The following is a 15578-nucleotide window of genomic DNA, read 5'->3' as shown; positions in this document are numbered from 1 at the left end:
GTTATGTGTCCATTTCTAAATCTAATTATTCAACTCTATTTTTAAATGTTGAGTTGTTTATATATTCTGAATATTAATTCCTATCACATGTGATTTGTTAATATTTTCACCCATTTACTAAAAGGCATCATCACTCTATTGAATGTTTTCTTTGATGTACAGAAATATTAGAAGTGTATTGTAGTTAAATGTTTCTGTTATTTTCTTTGTTGCTCAAGCATTTAATGTCATATCTAAGAAAATAGTGCCAAGAGCAATATCATGTCTTTCCCTTATTTTGTTTCTAAGATATTTATTACTTTATTGTGTCTAAGTATTTTATTTAAACTATTGTTTTTATATGGCTCAAGAAAATGATCCAACTTTATTTTATCAATGTAGGTTTCCAGTTTTCAACATTATATTTTGACTATAAAATCAAATTATTAATCAAATTTGATAAAATGTTATTTATCTTTATTGTGTGGTCATGGCAACATAGTGGAAGATTATTTGATCATATACAGAAAGGTTTATTTCTGTGATCTCTATTCTGTTCTTTCACCTGTTTATCTGTCTTTGTGTCAGTACCACATTGTTTTTGTTATTGTAGCTTTTAATATGTTTTGAAATCAGGAAGTATAATGCCTCTTTGTTCTTTTTCGTGGGTGTTTGGCTGTAGTTCATAATCAAATTTTAAAATTTCAACCAATATTCTTGTAAAAAGCTGCTATTGGGATATTTATAGGGATTATACTGAATTTGTGTATCACTGTAGGTTGCATTAACATCTTTAAAAAATTTAAGTTTTTGACTCGAGCAAGAATATGTTGAAGAGTGTGTTTTAATTTCATATGTTTTTTGATTTGTCAGTTTTACTTTTGCTATTAATTCCTAGTTTCATTCAGTTTTAGTCAGAAAACACACGTGTATTATTTTGGTCTTTGATATATGGTTTGGCTCTCTGTCCCCACCCAAATCTCATCTTGAATTATACTCCCATAATTTCCACATGTAGTGGGTAGTACCTGGTGGGAGATAATTTTAATCATGGGCAGTTTCTCTTGTACTGTTCTTGTGGTAGTGATTAATTCTCACAAGATCTGATGGTTTTATCAGGAGTTTCTGCTTTTGCATCTTCCTCATTTTCTCTTGCCACCACCATGTAGGAAGTACCTTTCATCTCCTGCCATGATTCTGAGGCCTTTCCAGCCATGCGGAACTGTAAGTCCAATTAAACCTTTTTTTCATTCTGTGTTCCTGGTAGGTCTTCATCAGCAGTGTAAAAACAGACTAATACAGTCTTAAGTTTATTTGTTGTTGTTGTTGTTTTGAGACACATCTTACTCTGTTGCCCAGGTCAGAGTGCAGTGGTATGATTTTGGCTCACTGCAGCCTCAACCTCCTGGGCTCAAGTGATCCTTCCCACCTCAGTCTCCCAAGTAGCTGGGACTACAGACATGCACTACCATGCCTGGCTAATTTTTTGATTATGTGTAGTGACAGGGTCTCACTAGCTTACCCAGGCTGGTCTAAAACTTCTGGCCCCAAGTGATCCTTTCACGTAGGTCTCCCAAAGTGTTGGATTATAGGCATGAGCCACTGCACTTAACCAGTATTCTTAAATTTTGTAAGACTTGTTATGTGTCCTAACAGAATATACCAGGTGCAAATAAGAATATTATTTATTCTCTTGCTTTTGACTGGAAAGTTTTATACTTGTCTGTTAAGCCTAGGTGGTCTATGATATGGTAGGGGTGTCCATGTTCTCCAGACTTCGTGCTGCATTATAATCCTCAGTGTTGGATGTGGAACCTGGTGGGAGGTATTTGGGTCATGGTCATAGGGGTAATTTCCTCATGAATGGCTTGACACCATACTTTTGGTAATCTATAAGTTTACACTTCATTGATTCAAGTGAGAGTTGTTTCCTTAAAAGAACATGACTACTTCACTCACACTTGCTCTGTCTCTTATGTGATATGTCTAGTTATTCGTGGCCTGCCAGCATGATTGTAAGCTTCCTGAGACCCTCACCAGAAGCCGATGCTGGCACACACTTCTTGTACAGTCTGCTTATTTGGCAGCCAAATAAACCTTTTTTCTTTATAAATGATCCACTTTCAGATATTCCGCTATATGCAAAGTAATTAATGCAGTCTATAATGTCTAAGTTTTCTGTTTTCTTACTGAATTTTCATCTGAATGTTCTACTTATTATTGAAAATGCGATCTTGATGTCTACAATTATTATGTTCCTATGTAGTTTTTTCTTAACATTTGCTTAATATATTTTAAAGACCTGATGTTATATATAGATAGATAAATATAATAGTTATAGATTCCTGGTAACTTGACCCATTTTTACCGTTATATAAGTCTTTGTCTCATGCTAGTACTTGAGTCAAAGTATATAATGTCTAATATAATTATGACCACCTAAACAAATTGTACTTACTATTAGCATGAAATATAAATTTTTTTCCACTGCTACTTTCAGCCTGTTTGACTCAATGCTAAAATAAGTCTCTTGTAGGCACCATATTGTATGCATTTTTTAAAACACTCAGGCATTTTATTCCTATTTCTTTTTATAATTTCATTTATCTATTTATTTGTTCATTTATTTTTGAGATAGGGTATCAGTCTGTCAGCCAGACTGGTTTGCAGTGGTGTGATCGTGGCTCACTGCAGCCTCAATCTCTGAAACTTTTATGATCCTCTCATTTCAGTCTCTCAAGTAGCTGGGTTATAAGTATATGCCATCACACATAGCCAGTTTTTTTGTTTTGTTTTGGTATTTTTTGTAGAGACAGGATTTTTTCTTGTTGCTCAGGCTAGTCTTAAACTCCTGGAATCAAATGTTCAGTCCATGTCATACTCCCAAAGTCCTGAGATTACATTTATTTTTATTAAGTGGTTTAGTTAATTTATATTTTAAATAATTGCTTAAAACATGGAGTCACTGTTAGCAGTTTTATTAGCACTGATTTAAGTATTTTTTGTAGATATGTTTTCTCATTTCCTGTTTTGCCGCCTTAATTTTTATTTTAATTTTGCAGTGGTTTTGATTCTTTAATATTGTTTTGCATATTTTTTATGAATATTTTGTAATCTTAAAATATGGAGATTACATAACACATCTTAAAGTTAAAATAATGTATTTTAATCTCATAACAACTTCAGTTGAACACAAAAACTATACTTCTTCATTTTCCAGTGTGTTATTGATAATGAAAATTATTTTTACTGTGTACCTAGTAACAGATTTATATTTTATCATATTCTATACAACCTTAAGAGTTTTATGCACCATCATTATGATAGTAAAGAATTCTATATGTCTTTATATTTACACTTAGTAGACAGCTTTAAATTTGTATGCGGTTTTATAATATTGTTCATTATCATTTTATTTTTCAGCAAATTGACTCATTTTATCATTTCTTTTTTTATATGCATTTTCGCTGTGTTGCTAAGGCTGATCTTGAACTCCTGGTCTCAAGTGATCTCACTGCTGTGGTCACCTAAAGCTGTAGGATTACAGGCATGAGCCACTGTGCCTGTCCACCATGTAGCATGTTTTGTAGGAGTATGGTACCCTTACCTTTGATTTTGGACAGTATTTACTTGTATCTTCTTTTTGAAGTAAAATAATTTAGAATCAAGAATTAGTGCTAAGAATTTTTTTTTATTACATCAAAATTTGGAGAGTTGTTTGACATTTTTATCTCCAAGTAACCTCTGTATTACTTTTTCCCTATAGTCTTCTAAGATTCCTTTTGTGAATATATTGATCCACTTGATGGTGTCCAATCAGTTTTACATTCCATTTATAATTTTGTTTGACAGTTATGTTTTTGTGTCATGTATTTTAGGGTATGCCACCTCACACTGGTTAATTGTGGTTTGATTAGTTTATAATTGTATATGACAATATTTAACTCTTTATAATTTAAGACAGTATGGAGCAAAATCAAATATGTATCAGCTATATGTCTATTGCCAATATAATTATCTCTTTTTTTTTGCCTGGATAAATACTATCCCTCTGTTATTTTATGACTAGTATATTTGTTGCGTAGGTTTATTGTGGATGACTATTTAACCCTAAGTGAGTAGTCATGAAACTTTTTCTAATTTCAGCACCTATCTGTGAATCTGTATTATTTTTGTGTAGGAGAAAATCTTTTTTTTTTTTTTTTTTTTTTTTTTAGACGGACTCTTGCTCTATCGTCAGGCTGGAGTGCAGTGGTGCAATCTCAGCTCGCTGTAACCTCTGCCTCCTGGGTTCAAGTGATTCCACTGCCTCAACCTCCAGAGTAGCTGGAACTACAGGTGTGCACCACCACGCCCGGCTAATTCTTTGTATTTTAGTAGAGATGGAGTTTCACCATGCTGGCCAGGACGGTCTTGATCTCCTGACCTCGTGATCCACCCACCTGGGCCTCCCAGTATGCTGTAATTATAGGTGTGAGCCTCTGCTCCTGACCGGGAGAAAATCTTAGATTTGAAGATAATTTTAAAACTATCGCATATCTGAATCTGTTCTAGGTATTGTTCATTTTTACTTGTCAGAAACACAAAACAGAATTTATAATACAATATTATTAAATATTCATTTTGATCATGTTACATTGACATTATTGTGCTACATATTGCTAGAATGTTTTTATCTTGCAAAGCCAAATCTCAATACATATTACGCAACATGAATTTTTCTCATTTCTTGGCACTTTTCAAACACCACTCTGTTTTCTGTTTCTGAGAGAGTGGCTACTTTATGTATTTTATGGAATCTCTGTCTTTTTGTGGCTGGCTCATTTCTGTTTGCATAATGTCATTAAAATTTATCTTTATAGTTAGAATATTTTCTGGTGTTTGAAAACCAAATGATATTCCAGTATTTTCAAATTATATCTACTGAATGATTTTGGTGACAGAAATTTGCATTACTTCAGGAATGCCATGTGAAATTCCAAAAGCATTGCATTAAATTTGTCAATTACATTGAGCAGTATGGACATCTTCATAATGTTAATTATTTCAGCCTTTCAGCAACAGCATGTTAAAAAGTTTGTTGTTTAATTTCTATATATTTCTGAATTTTTCAGTTTTTTATGGTTTTATACTCTCATTCTATTTTGATGATAGTAATTTTTTAAAATCAGTTTTAAAAATTTTGTTAAGACTTCTTTTTTGGCCTAAGAAGTGGTCTATCAAGGAGAATGTTGTAGGAGGTATTGAGATGAGTGTATCCTGATGCTGTTGAGGAGTGTTCTCTACACCTCTGTTAGGAATAGTTGTTTTATACTGCCTTCAAGTCCTCTGTTTCTTTACTAACATTGTGTCTTGTTTCATTTTTATTATAGAATATGTGGTATTAAAGTATCCTACTAGTATATGCTCTGTGATTCTTTAGTTTTGTCAATATTTGCTTTATATACTTTGAACCTTAATGTGAGATATGCACACACACAAATGTACATAAAAATTTGTCATAGGTTCCCAGTGAATGAATCTATTATTACTTAATATCTTTCTTTATATCTTTGGAGTTTGGACTTCAAGTAAGTTTTATAAAATATGATAGTTTTTGACTTATGATATAGCTTGTATAATATTTTGAGCTGTTCTACCATTTTTTTTTTAATATTTGCATGGAACATCTACTTCTATTTTGCCGTTCTGAGGTTTGTTTGGTTTTTTTTTTTCTGCCATTAAATCTGAAATGACTTGTAGAAAGGCAAGTTGGGTCTTTGTTTTTAAAATATGTTGTATAAATCTCTTTATTGAAAGTATGTCTCTTGATTGGAAAGTTATATATATGGGTGTGTGTGTATATATATAATTAAATAGAAAGACTAATGCTATTTTATTAATTCTTTTATTTGATTCTTGTATCTTTGTTCTTCATTTCCTCTCTTTCTGGTCTTTCTTTGTGTCTTTTTAATTTCTGTATTAATATGCTTTTACTTTCTTATTTTCTTTTGTGTATCTATACAGATATTTTCTTTGTGGTACCTTGGGGATTACATACAACCTCTAAAAGATACAACAATATACTTTAATCTTGTAAAAAATTAACGTCAGTTGCAAACAAATATTCCTCCTCGTTACATTTGCTCTCACTTGTTATTTATGTTGCTAATTATATCACTTTATGTTGTAAATTCATTAACAGATGTTTATAAAAATTTCTATGCTTTTATCTTTAAAATTTTAAACAATAATTTAAAATGTTTTTTGCACCTTTATGATAGTGTTATGGATTTCTATTTTTGTGTATGTACATGTCTTTCTCAGAACGATGTGTTTTCATATAATTAGGTGTTGTTTCTTGCATCTTTTTTTTTCAGTGAAAGGAACTCTTTTTATCATCTTTGATATGTAGGACACATGCAGTGCCAATATACTTTCAGAATTTGGTTATTTTGGAAGATTTATTCTTTTTATTTGGTAGAACAGTTTTGTTGTTGGTATTATTCTCACTTGACAGATATTTTTTTCAGGATTTAGACTATTAACACACAGTTCCCTTCTAGCCTGCAAATTTTTTGTTGGCAAGTTCACTGGTTATCTCATAAGACTATGCTTGTAAATGACACATCACTTTTCTCTTGTAGCCCCCAAGATTTTCTTTTGTCTGTGACTTTTGAAATTGTGTTCATATATATGTTTGTTATAAATATCTTTATGCATATCCTAGTTTGTTTGTTGAGCTTCTACATTTTTACATCATTTTTTTCTTCTAGGATTTTTTTTTTTTTTTTGACAGAATCTCACTCTGTCGTCCAGGCTGGAGTGGAGTGGCACAATCTTGGCTCACTGCAACCTCCGCTTCCCGGGTTCAAGCAATTCTCCTTTCTCAGCGTCCTGTGTGGCTGGGATTACAGGCGCACATCACCATGCCTAACTAATTTTTGTAGTTTTAGTTGAGACGGGATTTCACCATGTTGGTCAGGCTGGTCTCAAACTCCTATCCTCATGATCTGCCTGCCCCAGCCTTCCAAAGTGCTGAGATTACAGGCGTGAGCCACCACACCTGTCCTCTTCTAGGATTTTTAGTTATTATTTCTTTTTGTATTTGTTGCCTGTACAATTTTTTGATATTTTAATGCTTTTGTTATTCCATTTTTATAATTGTCTGTTTTCCTATTTCACTCACTATTCAATTTATTTAAAAATTTTAAAATTAATTTATGCATCTTCATATTTTATGATTGCTTTCTGAACATTTTATACTTTTTATATGGGGCTGTGTTGCTGTAATATTTTGTATGCATTGTAATCTTTGAGATTTGGACATTTTAAAAGAGCTATCTGTCACAGTCTTTATAATGTAGCTTATTTTCTGCCATAGCCTGAAACCAATTGTTTTAGCTAGAGATTATGGGAATCTCTCAAACATGTTCCTAGAATGTATCTTGTCTGAAATTTTGTGTTCATTGTTTAGTTAAATAAATTTATTAGTGTTTCTTCTTAATGGCCAGTCATCATTTTCTACATGTGTTTTCTCTCTGTGGTACTGCAGTCTGTCTACTGCTGTAGCATTTACCTTTGGTCTTAGCAGACTCAAACTGTCATTCTAAAGAATACCACTGTAGTTGTCTGTTCTCATGCTGCTAATAAAGACATACCCAAAACTGGGTAATTTATAAAGAAAAAAGCTTCCATGGACTCACTGTTCCACATAAGTGGTGAGGCCTCACAATCGTGCTAGGAAATAAAGGAAAATCAAAATGACATCTTACATGGTGGCAGACAGAGAGAGGGCATGTGCGGAGGAACTCTCCTTTATAAAAACTGTCACATTTTGTGAGACTTGTTAATTACCAGAAGAACACCACAGGAAATACCCGGCCCCATAATTCAATTATCTCCCACCAGGTTTCTCCCACAAATCATGAGAATTATGGCAGCTGCAATTCAAAATGAGGTATAAGTGGGGATGCAGAACCAAACCATATTAGCCACCACTTCCTTAAGTAATTAATGCCATGGGAGACAGAAACCAGTGTGTGAAAAGCCACAAATAGAAATGTGTGTGTCACTATTCTGTTTTTTTTTTTTTTTGGAAAAAAAAAACAGGAGTTGACAATTTACTTCTAAAGGCACTATATTATGTTTGGGGAGCAGGAAGAGCCTTGTTGGGTAAATGTTACAGGCTTTTCCTTCTTTGTGACTCTCTGCATTGTGCTCTCCTGGGGTACTGCACACAAGTAACTCATTTATAAATCTTTCACAAATGTATTTTCTTCAGTGTGTTTTTGTTGAATTTATATGTCTATGAAGGAATTAGAGTCTGTGGTACTTTTCTGTGCCATCTTGCTTGTGTAGTTTGTATAATTTTATAGTTTAGATATATAAAGTATACAAATCTTAGTGTAGCAAGTGGAGTAATTTGTAATTTTTATTTTTTTCAGTTACGTGTTCTTATTTTGCCCAAGACCTTTGGCCAGAGCAGAACATAAAAAATTCATTTCAAAAAGTGATACCGAGAAGATATGGAAAATGTGGAGATGAGAATTTACCGCTAAGAAAAGTGTGTAAAAGTGTGGATGATTGTAAAATGCACCAAAGAGTTTATGAGAAACTTAACAAATGTTTGACAGCTACCCAGAGCAAAACATTTCTATGTTATAAATATGTCAAAGTCTTTTATAAATTTTCAAATTCAAATAGATGTAAGATAAGACATACTGAAAAGAAACCTTTTAAATGTAACAAATGTGACAAATCATTTTGCCTGTTTTTACATCTAATTCAACATAAAAGAATTCATCCTAGAGTGAATTCCTACAAATGTGAAGAATGTGGCAAAGCCTTTAACTGGTCCTCATACCTTACTACACATGAGATAATTCATACAGGAGAGAAACCATGCAAATGTGAAGAATGTGGCAAAGCCTTTAACTGATCCTCACAGCTTACTACACATAAGAACATTCGTACTGGAGAGAAACCCTACAAATGTGAAGAAGGTGGCAAAGCTTTTAACCAGTCCTCACACCTTACAACCCATAAGAAAATTCATACTGGGGAGAAACACTTCAAATGTGAAGAATGTGGCAAAGGCTTTTGTTTCTTCTCAACCCTTACACAACATAAGAGAATTCATAGTGGACAGAAACCCTACAAATGTGAAGAATGTGGCAAAGCTTTTAACCAGTCATCAAACCTTACTATACGTAAAATAATTCATACTGGAGAGAAACCCTACAAATGTGAAGCATGTGGCAAAGCTTTTAACCAGTCATCAAACCTTACTAAACAAGAGAATTCATAGTGGAGACAAACCCTTCAAATGTGAAGAATGTGGCAAAGCTTTTAACCAGTTTTCAAACCTTACTACACATAAGAGAATTCATAGTGGAGAGAAATACTTCAAATGTGAAGAATGTGGCAAAGCTTTTAACTAGTTTTCAAACCTTACCACACATGATAGAATTCATAATGGAGTGAAACCCTTCAAATGTGAAGAATGTTGCAAAGCTTTTAATCAGTTTTATAAACTTACTGTACACAAGAGAATTCACAATGGAGAGAAACCCTACAAATGTGAAGAATGTGGAAAAGCTTTTAATCACTCTTCAATCCTTAGGAACCATAAGATAATCCATAGTGGAAAAAAAACCCTACAAATGTGAAGAATGTGGAAAAGCTTTTAACCACCCATCAACCGTTACTAAACATAAGAGAATTCATAGTGGAGATAAACCCTACAAATGTGAAGAATGTGGCAAAGCTTTTAATCACTCCTCAATCTTTAATAACCATAAGAGAATTCATACTGGAGAGAAACCCTTCAAATGTGAAGAATGTGGGAAAGCTTTCAACCAGCTATCAACCCTTACTAAACATAAGACAATTCATACTGGAGAGAAACCCTACAAATGTGAAGAATGTGGGAAAGCTTTTAAACAGTCATCAACCCTTACCAAACATAAGAGAATTCATAGTGCAGAGAAACCCTTCAAATGTGAAGAATGTGGCAAAGGCTTTTGTGACTCCTCACCCCTTACTACACATAAGAGAATTCATAGTGTAGAAAAACCCTACAAATGTGAAGAATGTGGCAAAGGCTTTTGCAACTCCTCATCCCTTACTCCACATAAGGGAGTTCATAGTGGGAAAAAACCCTACAAATGTGAAGAATGTGGCAAAGTTTTTAACCACCTATCAAGCCTTACAGAACATAAGGGAATTCATACTAGAGAGAAACCCTACAAATGTGAAGAATGTGGGAAAGCTTTTAAGCAGTCATCAACCCTTACTAAACATAAGAGAATTCATACTGGAAAGAAACCTTTCAAATGTGAAGAGTGTGGCCAAGGCTTTTGTGACTCCTCATCCCTTACCACACATGAGAGAATTCATAGTGGAGAGAAACCCTTCAAATGCGAGGAATGTGGCAAAGGCTTTTGTGACTCCTCATCCCTTACTACACATAAGAGATTCATAGTGGAGAGAAACCCTACAAATGTGAAGAATGTGGCAAAGGCTTTTGTGACTCTTCATCCCTTACTACACATAAGAGAATTCATAGTGAATAAAAACCCTTCAAATGTGAAGAATGTGGCAAAGCTTTTAACCAGCCATCAAACCTTAGTATACATAAGATAATTCATACTGGAGAGAAGGTTTACACATGTGAAGAATGTGGAAAATCTCTTAACTATTTCTGAAACCTTACTAGACATAAGAGAATTCATACTGGATAGCAACCCTACACATGGGAAGAATATGGCAAAGCCTTTAACTGGTCCTCAATCCTTATTACGCATAAGGCAATTCATACCGCAGAGAAACCCTACAAATGTGAAAAGTCGGGAAAGGCTTTGGTGTATTCTCAGCCTTTACTTAAGAATTCATGCTAAAGAAAAACCCTATACAAATGTGAAGAATGTGGCAAAGGCTTTTGTGAATCCTCAGCCCTTGGTAAACATAAAAGAATTCATACTGAAGCATGTAGGAAGCTTTTTACCAGTCCTCAACCCTTATTAACCATAAGCGACTTCACACTGAAGAGAAACCCTATGCTTGTGATAAATGTGGGAAAGTTTTTAACTGGTCCTTAAGCCTTACAAAACATAAGATGATGCATAATGGATGGAAACTCTGCTAATGTTAACATGGCAAAGCCTTTATTGTATTATTAATCTTTACTAAAGCTAAGGTAGTGCATACTGGAGAGAATTCCAACAAATGTGAAAAATGTGACAAAGATTTTAACAAGTTCTCAACACTTATTACACACAATTCATACTGGAGAGAAACCCTGCTAGCACGAAGAATGTGGCAAAGCCTTTTACGAGTCCTCAGTTCATAGCAGACATAAAATAATTTATACTGGAGAAAAACTCTACAAACCAAAAAGGTGGGACAATGCTTTTAACAACACCTCAAACTTTTTTTTATTTTTTGATGGAGTCTTGCTCTGTCGCCCAGGCTGGAGTGCAGTAGCATGATCTCAGCTCACCAAGCTCTGCCTCCTGGGTTCATGCCATTCTCCTGCCTCAGCCTCACAAGTAGCTGGGAGTACAGTTACCCGCCACCATGCCCGGCTAATTTTTTGTATTTTTTAGTATAGACGGGGTTTCACCATGTTAGCCAGGATGGTCTCGATCTCCTGACCTCATAATACTCCTGCCTTGGCCTCCCAAAGTGCTGAGATTACAGGCATGAGCCACCATGCCAGCCCCACCTCAAACTTTTGAAAATATAAATCATAATAGTCCCAGACCCCAGAAATATGAAGAATGTATCAAAGACTTTAAATGGTTGTCACTCTTGATTGTAGGTAAGATAATTCATACCGTAGAAAACTACAGGTGTGAAGAATGTGACAAAACCTTTAACTAGTGCTCACATTTTATTGCACAAGAAAGCATTTATACTTGAGAAAAAAATTGCACAATTATAAAGAACGTAGAAAAGCCATTGATATCTGCTCATATCTTAATCATCATCCAAGAACTCATACTTAATAAAAGCATTGTAAGTGCAATTACTGTCTAAATATCTTTCAGAAAATGTAAGCTGTTAAAGTGAAGGAGTATTCATTCTGAAGACAAACATTACAAATATACAGGAGGTTGTAGTATGATTACTTGTGTCATAGATATTATTGTGCAGATTTGGTATTAGAGGAAAACCCTGAAGCAGTTTCTCAAAACTTGTTCAACATCAGGGAATTTATATTGGAGAAAAACCTAATAAATGTAGTGATTTTGACTGAAGAGTTGTTAAAAAATGACAGCTAAAAAACCCAGAGAGTTCATAATGAAATATATTTTTACAGATGCAGTAAATATGAAAAAGACATTTACTTCAAAATTAAGTCTATGTCAACATCAGATATTTCACAATTGAAATAACTAAGACACTGACCCTCCAGACATTACACTAAATCAGAGTGTTGACTGTAGAAAATTACCCAAAACTAAAGTTATTAGGTAAATTATTTGTATATAACTTTAAAATAAGAAAATTGGAGAGTAACAATTGCATTCAAACTCCAGACATTACACTAAATCAGAGTGTTGACTGTAGAAAATTACCCAAAACTAAAGTTATTAGGTAAATTATTTGTATATAACTTTAAAATAAGAAAATTGGAGAGTAACAATTGCATTCAAAATATGCTATTTTCATTGAAAAAACTTAAGTTTTTTGGGGGGGAAGTTAGTAATGATATGATTCAACTCACAAATTACTTCATGCTGTATCTTTTTATGGTCATAATAAAAATCAGAAAAATATAAAGAAAATCCATACATATCTAAGTCCTGAATAAGTATTTTTAAAAATTTGTTATATATTTTTCTTTGAACATGTGAACTCTCTGCTTGCAAACACATACAGACTTTGAGTTCTGATTCACATAAATTTAAATATACATGTTAGTCTAATGATATACTTTAATTGTAATACAGTTGTAGAGTAAGTGTGTTTGTGTATGTATGAGTTTTACTTATTTTCAGAAAAAAATACTAGAACAAAACAAATTATTTTAAGAAGGTGTCTAATTTACTAGAAAACTAAAAACCAAAAATGCTGAATACAGACCTATACTTTTTATTTAATTCATTACTGTACAGATTCACACTTTTCCTGTTTCTTATAATTTTTTTGTTTTATAGTATAAGAAGTATTCATTGTGAGCTGGTTAGTAATTAATTTTCATAAAATTTAGTAGGGCACATGAAATAATTTTTAGATGCAATTCCATAATTAGTATATTTATACTTTTTTAGTTAGAGCACTTCATTGTGTTCAATTGGAGAACCTTCTGTAAGCCTACTATACAGTTGTTGTTCCTTTTACTTTTTAAAATTGACAGAAGTAAATTTATCTGTTGAGCCAGTTTATTCAGGTAACTACTTGGGAGGCTTTATGAGTCATGAGGATTTTGGGTTTTTCTTTTTTTGTTTTTTTCTGTCGTTGTTTTGTTTTGTTTTTTGAGACAGAGTCTCACTCTGCCACCCAGGCTGGAGTGCAGTGGGATGATCTCGGCTCACTGCAACCTCCACCTCTCAAGTTCAAACAAGTCCCCCTGTCTCAGCCTTCCCAGTAGCTGGGATTACACGTGCCTGCCATGAAACCTGCCTAATTTTTCTATTTTTAGTGGAGATGGGGTTTCACCATGTTGGCCAGGCTTGTCTTGAACTCCTGGCCTCAGGTGATTCGACAGTCTTGGCCTCCCAAAGTGCTGGGATTGCAGGTTTGAGCCACCACACCCGGCAAAGATGTTTTGATATATTGAGTGTAGCAAACAAAAATGACAGTGCTTCTCATGTAACAGATGCTCCATAATTTCTGCTGCAGTTAGTTTGCAAGTTCAAGTCAGAGATGGAAAATATCAATGGTGAACAAATAACATTGATTCTTCATGTGGAGAGAACATTTTTTCCAGGCTGCACACCTGACACTTGAATTTAAAGATAAATTCTGCCTTTATTTTCTGATTATCTTCAGTTTTTCTGTCTTATGTGTATTCCAACTATGTATGCATCACAGACCTTTTTTTTCTGTGTTATGGCTACAGTGTTCTCACTTTTATTTTTATGCCATGTCATTTCACATGGTATTTTGTAGATTTTGATGAGAAAGCTGTTTTTTTGTTTTGTTTTTTAAGATGGAGTTTCACTCTTGTTGCCCAGGCTGTAGTTCAATGGCAATCTCGGGTCACCACAACCTCTGCCTCTTGGGTTTAAGTGATTCTCCTGCCTCAGCCTCCCAAGTAGCTGGGATTACAGGCATGTACCACCACACTCGGCTAATTTTGTATTCTTAATAGAGACAGGGTTTTTCCATGTTGGTCAGGCTGGTCTCAAACTCCCGACTTCAGGTTATCTGCCCACCTCGGCCTTCCAAAGTGCTGAGATTACAGGCGTGAGTCACTGCTCACAGCCTGAAAGTTGGTATTTTTAATGTACTAAAAGTTGGTTTTAACTGGAGAGTTTGCTTATCAATATAACTTTGACATCAGATAAAGATAAAGGCATACAGTATCCACAGGGGAGAGAATTAAATCATTTACCATTGTTTTTGTTTGTAAAAGTAAAATTTTAAAAGATTCTTACACAAAGTGTGTCAAATATAAAATATATCTTCAAAATTAAATTTCTAACAGTTAATGGTAAGGAATTTTTAATGTTTTGTGATATAGCACAACTTATGTTTCCATGCAGAATTTTCTGTATTTAAGTGTGAATGTTAAAATTTGCAAAATAATAAAATTACCTGTGTAGATTTTAAATTTGAATAATTTTTGATATTGATATTACAATTTGAAGGAATTTCTCACTGTTATTTTATATACTTCTGTTATTGGGTGAAGTTTAGCATACAGTTTTTATACTTCGTCACCTGACTGTAGCCAACTCCTTGGCTATTTTCTCTGGAAAACGTGAAGATTATGCATTTTTGAATTAAAAGATTTTCTGTTATTTTGCTTGCGAAGTTGTTTACTGTGTTTACAGAGTGGCCAGTCATGGGACCACCAGCAATGCTTGCACTTTTACTCTCTTTCATTTTATTACCATCACCACCAGAAACTCCGGGTGTCCCAAACTTCAAGTAAAAGCCCTAAAGTTCATTGGCTTCTCCCAGGCACTGTGCTGTGCTGTGTCCAGAAGAACATGATATTAACTATCAGAGATTCTATGGTTATAATTGACAAATGACAAAACAGCACAAAGCTGTATATTGTTAGTACTATTCAGGCAAGTTTATGACAAATACAGACCATATTTGAAATATTGTTAACTTTCTATAAAGTTTTAAAAATACAATTTTAACTTGATGGATGAAATGGGTATTCTTTAAGATATGATATTTTGAAGTATATATACATTGTCAAATGCTTAATCGTGTGTAATAAATGCATTAATTCACAGAGCTAACATTTTTGCAGTGAGACCACATGGCATTGTCTTAGTATTTTTCAAAAATACAAATACATTATTATGCACTATAGTCACCATGCTGTACAATAGATCTCTTGGACTTATTCTTCCTATGCAACCATAATTATGTATTCTTTGATAGACATTTTTCCAACCCCCCTTTTCTTCTAAATACCTTGGCACCTG

The 15578-nt window shown here is 33.7% G+C and overlaps 1 pseudogene; it reads left to right on the top strand.

Annotated features, from left to right (window-relative positions):
- LOC129527827 (zinc finger protein 85-like) overlaps window positions 1-14932 on the top strand; it is a 41214-nt pseudogene extending 26282 nt beyond the window's left edge.
- The last annotated feature ends 646 nt before the right edge of the window (window positions 14933-15578 follow it).

The sequence above is a fragment of the Gorilla gorilla genome, chromosome 18 (assembly GCF_029281585.2).
Source record: "Gorilla gorilla gorilla isolate KB3781 chromosome 18, NHGRI_mGorGor1-v2.1_pri, whole genome shotgun sequence".
Classification (NCBI taxonomy): domain Eukaryota; kingdom Metazoa; phylum Chordata; class Mammalia; order Primates; family Hominidae; genus Gorilla; species Gorilla gorilla.
This window is presented reverse-complemented; position numbering and strand designations above follow the sequence as displayed.